Genomic DNA, 8,896 nt, shown 5'->3' on the forward strand with positions numbered 1-8,896 from the left:
GGAGGGATTTATCTATAAATGGGCCTTTTCAGGACTAACCAAGCACGGAGCACTCATCAATCCCCATTGGTAACAACTTGATATGTCACTTGAGTACTGAATCGATTTTATCTGCTAAAAGTCAATATCTCTCACGCCTGATGCTGCAGAATGCTGTGGATGTTGAGGCAATACAGGAGACTCACACCAAGGATAATGCAGATCTTTACAGAAGGGGAAGATTATATGGATATGTTATGATTCGGGCTGTAAATGATAAATAATATGGCATTGTGATATATATCAGGTCCTATCTCACAGATTACAAAGTAATTTATCAAGACAGAACAGCAGATATCCTTAGTTTGGCTGTGGAGGTTTCCGGCACCACTGTTGTAAATATTTACAAACCTTCCCTTCACAAGTCAGTTGGCCAAATTCACCTGTAAGGTCTTTCAGTCACCTGGTTGTGTATGTTGGTGATTTCAACAGCCATAGCCATGCCTGGGGATATCAGGAAGAGAACAGTAATGGAGCTATTCTAGATGAATGGATGGATATGTACAATCTCCAGTTTGTGTACAACACATTGCGAGTCGCCAGTATTGCAAAGGAAGGATGTGCGTCCTGGTCGCACTTGATGTGCGTAATGCGTTTAATAGTGTAACTCATGTTGTGATCAGGCGTGCACTGCAGGGATTTCACATACCGCAATATCTATGCAAATTATTTGTTCGTATCTTGCAGAAAGAAGATTCATATGTGAAGTGGACAATGGTATGATTGAGCAGGTTGAGCAGGGGTGTTCCACAGGGATCAGTCCTCAGACAGACCCTCTGGAATATTATTTATGATGGTGTTTTTAGTATTCCACTGCCCCCTAAAGTAATGATAATTGGATTTGCAGATGACATAGCACTTGTAATAGAGGCCAGTACCCAGAGGGAGGCCGCCAGCAAAATCAGGGACTCTTACATTACAGCTTGAATGGCTGAGGCGGGATGCAGTTTGGCGCCGAAGGAATCCGCGTTTGTGGTTATATCCTCTGCCAAGCGTATAACTACCATGTCAGTCAAGATGGATGGGAGAAAAACAGAGTCAAGGAATTCAATAAAATATCTAGGTGTATGGATTGACTCCCGGCTGAGATTTAAATTTGGAAGGCACGCCATTGAGGCTGCTGAAAAGGAGGAGAGAGTCGTGCGCCATATAGCAGGAATTCTACATAACTGTGGGGGTCTGGGGCAACTGCAGAGGAGATTGCTTACAAGAGTTGTGTATAGCACGCTGCTATATGGTGCTGACAATAGTGCTATCTGGGTGGACGTGATGCGGTACAGAAAGTACAGAGGGAGGATCGAGGCCTTACATAGGAGAGGTGCAGCCTCCGGATTACAAAATAAAATAAAAATTAATTAAGATTACTAATGACTGTGATTATAATATTTTAAATGATTTTATATGACAGCCAAGATGGTTGCAATAAGATACTGGTTTCTATCTTAATGGATACACGATCCTTAGAACATCTCAGGATGTAGCACTACAAATCGAAGGGTGTAAGTTTAGGATAACATTTCAAAGACCAAAGCCATATTCAATAAAATGATTGTATTAGTACTATACATCACTGAATTTAAGAACTGCAGGGTATAGTTTACACGTATTCTATTGGCAATTTCTATAGAATTAACCATTAAAGCATAGTAGCAATGAATACCACAGTGAAACAATTCCAATTTGATTTTTAGTTATATATTTGGCTGGACGAATAATATAAAAAGAGATTAAAAGATATATTTATCTAAAACGTCAAATTTTCATTAAAAAGGTTTTTAATGGTAAAGGTAGCCATTTTAGAAAAGCAGTATTCAGATTTAAAATTTCCTTTAACTGCTAAGGGAAGGAAATCAAATGTTCAAAAATAAGAATAGAAGTGCTATAAAACAAAAGATATAATTAAGCTAATAATAATTTCATTAAAATATTAGTCAAATAATTAATCTAAGTAATTTAAATTTATAATTTTCATATTTAGCTTTTATGACAGACACAGAATTTTAAGTTAGCATTATGCCATATTTACTTACTTGTAAAATTATACACAACAAAAAAATATGTAATTTTTAAATATTATAAAAATTTAACATACACAAAACACTGTATAACTTTATTTTATAATCTAATATTGTACAAGTTAAATAATAATTACACTACATATGAAAATTAAGAGATATATACCTTTTAGTAATATTATATTCATGAATAAACAATTTAAAATTTGAATTCAATACATATTTACGCACATAGAAATAAATAAAGAGATGTTAATAGACTGATACACAAGAGTAAACTTACAGAAAAAGTACAGGTAAACTGAACATAATATTTTTTTTTTAAAAAATGAAACAATTTAAAAAAGTTACCTCAAGGAAGACTGGTTTTCAAGAACGATTTTCTTTTTTTATATTGCAACAAATCACTGTAAGATGTCAGTGATTCAGATACAGTCCATTAAGATCAAGATTATATATAATAACCAGTTTCATTGCAGGTTTAGGCCTATTCATTAGTATTCAAACCCTACACCTTATTCATTAAAATGTCGGAGCAAGGTGATGCTCAAAAAATGTCAAAACAGTGCTATTGTAGGGACAAATGTCCCTACAGTAGCATATAAAAATATCACAAATTCTAATCTATTATATTTACAACTGAACAAAAAATTTAATTTTTTTTCACCATGTACAATACATTATTTATTATGTTATTATGATTGAAAAATGCAGAGAATTAAACAGAAAACTTAAAAGAACAGAGATGTCTACTAACATCTATTTATTTTTATGTGAGTAAATATGATATGAATTCAAATTTTAATAATTCCATTTTTAAAACTATTACATATCCCTAAGAAAATCTACCAGACGTACAATTGCCTTTTTGAAGAAATCCATTTTATAATAAAATCACCAAAATAGTCCTTTTATTTTCCTAAAACATTTCAAATAATAACATATCAAATTTCCTTGTAGTGGCTCTGAAAGTAAATGCTTTCTGTTAACAGCTGCTGATTCTCATTCCTCTGAAGAACAAATCTTTGGCAATTAATTTATCATTCCTCAAAATCTTATATTTTCCAGCTTTCTGAGTATATTAACTTAGGGGGATGTCATTTTCTTTTCTGCAACACCACCTCCAGAAAATCACAACTCAACTTCAGCTTGTACCTCTTTTTTTAAATCATTATTCTTTACCATATAGTAAATCCAGTCATAATTGGCCTCAATTTATCTCTATTTTCTTAATAAATTCATTAAAGGTCACATCTATTTCATACAATGACTATCCAAATCTTTGTATCCCAGGAATTCACGTCTATAATATGTTTTCTTCTCATCTTATTTTTCACTTTTCATTTAATTTTTATACTTTATCTTCTGCAGAGATCTAAATAACAATTAGTAAATTTCCCTTTCCTCTTCCTTCCCTTCTTCAATGACTTCACAATTCCATTAATAAATCCTGTGTATCTGATGTATCCATTTTATGTTGCGAGCATCTTTTCAATTATATTAAATAATTAATAATTAAATACATTGTTTAATATTTGATAATATTAATTTAAAAAATAAAAGTGAATTAATCATATATAACTATTAAATGATTTAATAAACAGATGTAGTTTTAATAAAAAAAAAAAGAGTAAACAAAGAACAGATTAAAGTAATTTTTATAATTAAATTAATATTTATATTTTAAATTTTTAATAATTTTAACATTATAATTAAAAGATTTAATTAGAATAATTTGACTATTAATTTAATCTTAATTATATATAAAATTAATAACTGTAAGCAATTCCTAAACAATCTTTCTTGCAATAATCACATGAATCAGAAACTTTTTATCAAACAAAACAACTAGGTACTTATGAACTTAAACTCGCTGATTACACAGCCTTTATACTTAATATGGGGGTTACAACTGTATGATAATTTGTCTGCACCCTTGAGAAGCATAAACTTTGTGTTGGGCACAAAAATCTTTAAATTTTGAATGCCCATTCAACCCTCTACAGTTGAAAAAGCCGCCTGCGCTTGGTCTTCTAGTTGTGGTCGTGAGTTACCACGAACTAACAGGAAACAGTCATCATTGAAAGCCTGGGCCAAGGCCCAGGCTCTCACCTCCCAGTGACTCACAGACTGACACTCCCAAAGGGGTCATGACCCCTTCAGGAGTGTCAGTCCCAAAAATCCGTCAAATACCAGGTTCCACACAAGGGACCGAGAATGGAGCCATGCGGGCTTCCTCTGGTGACATATTTTTCCACAACTAGGTGCACATCCTTAAATAGAGCCGTGCGATCAGACAAGTAGTCATGTATTATGGCCTGTAGGGCTATGGGAACATTGCGGCATTCCAACTCATAGAGGACAGAACTCCAACACAAAGAAGTAAATGCTGCCTCTATGTCAATAAAAATCAACTCGCAATATAAAATTGAAAGGCGCTTTCCACCTTGGCAAAAGCATTTAAGATGCAATATTTGATTCCAACTCCTTTCATGAAGCCATACTGGCCTAGATTTAGAACAGAGTTCATATCGATGTTTTCCCAGAGACGTTCCACAACCAGCCTTTCAAGCAACTTTCCGATTACCGGCAAGAGGTTGATGGGTCGATAACTGACCTCACTCATATCCTTTCCTGATTTTAAGACCACCCTCACCAAAGCCACCTTCCAACAAGTTGGAAAGCAACCCAGCCTAGGAACTCCGAGAACAGTCTGTCAAGCAGCTTTCATATGACAGGCAGCAGATGACAGAAAATATCCAGGTCAATATCCGGTTCCTTTCTCAATGTCATTCAAGAAACCACTTGGTCTACATCTACGGGTTCCACAGTCTCTACACTAGAGAATGCTGTTGTCTCACCTGACTTCTGCTTCACCCTCCTAAGCATCTGGAAACAGAGTACCGTGGAACGCCTGGTAAGTCACCACAGATGTTAAAGTGTGGTCACGACCACCAAACCTGCATCGAACACTAGACAGCATGTGCAATGGCGTTGGCCAGTAACATGACATCGTGAGCTGCCAGGGGTTGCGCTGCAACTCATGCATGGAGTCTTGCCAAAACTTGAGTTTGGCTTCCTTGATGGCACGAATGTACTCACTACGGATGCGCCTGTAAATCTGCAGACTATCAGCGCACATATTGTCAATGATAATCCCCGTTAGGGAGCAATGCTGGTTTCTTCTCCTAGCAGACCTAGCTATTGCGCGCAGTACGCTAAGGTCAGAGGACCACCATCTTTTCCCAGGCCTCTACCTGCACCTAACAGATGGCTTCCCAGAAGCGGAGGTCATGACGGCTCCAGGCACTTGCAGATCAACGAACTGGCTACTACCCAAGGGTCTGTCCATTGGCCAAGGTCGCCGTAGGACCCTATCGCAACCAGTCTTGATGGCCCGACTGAGTTGGCCATCAATTCCACCTCCTCCCTGAGCTCCATGCGCCATTCCAACCCCTGTAAGGCAGCACACTTGCGCTGCAGCCTGTCCTGATCCAGGCCCCTTAGGTTATGGCGACCCGAATCTGGAGCTCTTGGACCGTCACCATAAGTGATCTCATAGGTTATAACCCTTTCCCTTTCTTTTTCCTGTTTAGCCTCCGGTAACTACCGTTTAGATAATTCTTCAGAGGATGATATGTATGAGTGTAAATGAAGTGTAGTCTTGTACATTATCAGTTCGACCATTCCTGAGATGTGTGGTTAATTGAAACCCAACCACCAAAGAACACTGGTATCCATGATCTAGTATTCAAATCCGTGTAAAAATAACTGGCTTTACTAGGACTTGAACGCTGGAACTCTCGACTTCAAAATCAGCTGATTTGGGAAGACGCGTTCACCACTAGACCAACCCGGTGGGTGTAGGTTATAACCCTATGATCATTCACAGTGGCCTCAGGCCAGACAATCTAACTACTTGTACACCTAAGCAGATTGTCCATCACCAAGGTGACGTCAATGTAACTTTCCCCTAGTTTGGAAGAGAAAGTGGGTGGTTGTTCTGCTTTGTTAAGCAAGTAGAGGTTCCTGGCTTCAACAAACTATGCGAGACTAGCGCCTTTGGGATCAGTGAGTGGTGAACCCCAGGTGGAAGACTTGGCATTAGCATTCAAAGCAACCAGCACTCTGATATCCGGGAGGCCGTCTAGAATCCACCCCAACTTCACCAATAAGTCATCGATACTCCATCCAAGTTGGAAGTATCCTGACACCAGTACGACATAGAGCGTACCCCTTGTGAGTCACACAACAATGAACTGCTCATCAGAAAACTGGGGCATCCAGAAGAACCCAACAAGACCGAGCCAACCACAATCACAGAGAGCGGGTGTCCCCCATGATACTGAATAACATCAACCCTGTGGAAGCCGACCACCATATCCCCGACCATGTATGGCTTCTGGACCAAGAGGACCTTGAGGTTGTACTCCTCAAGGATCCTCATGGCTTCATTGGTGGCCGCCCAAGAATGATACATGTTAAACTGCCCTAGGCGTAAACGTTCAATGAAGTGACGACCGTCCTCAAAAGCTTCTCCCAATTAAGGCGTCACCATACGCCTATTGTTCACAATCTTCGCACAGGCTTTGTCATGCAACCTACATTGTTTACCACCGACCCGGTATCCGGCATCAAAGCCTTTCACTAAGGCGCAGGGAGTGCACATTTCAGATGCAGTCTTATTAGGACAGTTAACTGCCCTGTGCCCAGGTCACAGTGATCACACATCTCCAATTGTGCTCTACAGCGGAAAGAGGTGTGATCAAGCCTTGACATTTGAAGTACCAGGGTACTTCTGTATGATCAACAACCCTGCAAGAGGTCCACCCATGGAACAGCCGACCACTGGCACCAAGATCTGCCATATCTTTGGCAAGGTCTCAATTATCCAGTTACTCTTTGGGCTTTCCACCCCAACTGCTGGACCATCCCGGTCCCCTTGAGGAAGTCCTCGACAGCCATATCCAACACAGGATTTTGACTGTGTATAGTTCTGAGGATTTCAGGCTCCTCTACCCTCGTTGCCCTTGGCAAATCGTAGAACAATATTTGCGGCCTCCGCTCGGCCAGCAACTAAGCCTTCAACCCGTTCTTCCCAAGAATGTCGATCTCCAGCAGCCGCTTCGCCTGCTCCTCATTAACAACCTCCAAGACGACTCCATGGTCCCTTGTTTTTATGACTCGGAAAATCAGGAACCTTTCCTTCCGCGGGTCCAGGAATTTCTTCAGGGTCAGCTCTGTTATCGCAGATGAAGCCCCCAGACCAGGCATCACAGGGACCACCTTGACAGTGGCCCTCTTAATTTTGATAGCCAGCACCTGGACTGAAGGCAGGGGACCAACCCACTTAGGCCCCGGCGTGCAGCAAAGGTGACAGGTTTTTTTTACCTTCTGCTCCACCTGTTTCAGAGAAGTGTGGATCTCGCCAAGGATCCTCCCTGTTTCCGGTTTGAAGTCCTTAATTCCTTCCACCACCTGATATACTTTGCCCGACAGTCGAGAAACGACTGAATCAAGGACTCAGTTTGCACTTTGAAGGTTTTCGTTTTTCAATACCAGTTCAGCAACCAACAAGGAACATTCTGTAGGTACGAGTCGACCAGCTGTCTAAACTCGACCGAAATCCTTGACTCCTTTTTTGAGGATATTTTGGCCCATGCGGACCGCATACCCTCGATCCACCCTATCCCTTCGCATCCCAAGCTAGACCCCTTCAAGTGAGGCATTGCCCCGGAGTCCTCTGGGACAGAGCCAACCACCACACAGCTGTACTCCACCACCCTCGACTTTGCAAGGAGCTGTCTCTCAGCCTTGGCTCGCCCTCCACTGCTTTGCTCTACAAGAGGGTAGGGCCTCCCCGCTCATGGAGATCTCCTTAACAGAGGAACGTGGGCTCGGTGGAGACCTGCCTACTGACCTTCTTGGCAGGAATGGGTCACTGGTAACCAAGTCCTTGGCTAAACCAATCAAGTCCTCAAGGAAATCTCCCCTGGATTGCTCTATCGCAGCTTATTAAAAATAATACAACTGCACTGCCAAGCACTTCAGCTGCAGTTTGAATGAAACCTATCACCTACCACAAGACAGTTGAGCATTCGGTTTAGTAATTCCAAGCAAGCCCGCTCTACTAACTACTCGAACGAACTACTCGACTTTATCGAGTGGGATTCTGTGAGAATCCCACTCGATAAAGTCAAAGCTTAAAAGCTGCTAACATAGACCACAAACGAGGTCAGAGCAAAATCAAAATCGTTTCCCGAACCTGCCAGAGGATCAGAAAAATTTACTGGCCTCACGAACCTATGAAAATGGGGGCATGATTCAAACAAAGGAAATGTCCTTATTTAGCCGACAATGGCACTTCTGAAACACACTACACAGCTGTGTTGCCTAAACCCCACAGTAGGATGACTGACGGCCACTGATCGTTGTCAGCCCTGACAATATGACCGTAGGAATCGCAGTTCATTCGGCAGTACAGATCGTATCTTGATCATACTATCCTAAATATCTCGGGGTTGAATCCCTTAGTTAATTTTTCATGCGCTACAAAATTTTGTGTAGAGAATTTCTTTACGTCAGGATTCAGTTTAATGAATTTTAATTCATATTGTATACGAATAACCTTTGTGTCTAACTTTTATGAATGTGTTCTGATGTGGAAGTAATTGTTCAGCTTTCATTATTTAAATTTAAATTAAAGCTGAAATCCGCTGTAATCGGTTAAACCATGCGACGATGTATTTTCATCCGATTATCGGTTCTCATCAATGATGAACAATCCTGATGTTCATTCAGTAAAAACGTTTTTTATGGGTATAGGAAGGCTTGTTTGTAAT

General features: G+C 40.2%; 1 protein-coding gene across 1 annotated transcript in view; it reads right to left on the minus strand.

Moving 5' to 3' along the window:
• LOC142328267 (UDP-glycosyltransferase UGT5-like) overlaps positions 1-2,286 on the minus strand; it is a 35,043-nt gene extending 32,757 nt beyond the window's left edge. The window contains exon 1 of the mRNA XM_075371955.1: positions 2,221-2,286. The gene's annotated coding sequence lies outside the window, so the exon portion shown is untranslated. The remainder of the gene's footprint in view (positions 1-2,220) is intronic.
• Between the last annotated feature and the right edge of the window lie 6,610 nt (positions 2,287-8,896).

Source organism: Lycorma delicatula, chromosome 7 (genome assembly GCF_047948215.1).
Source record: "Lycorma delicatula isolate Av1 chromosome 7, ASM4794821v1, whole genome shotgun sequence".
Classification (NCBI taxonomy): Eukaryota; Metazoa; Arthropoda; class Insecta; order Hemiptera; family Fulgoridae; genus Lycorma; species Lycorma delicatula.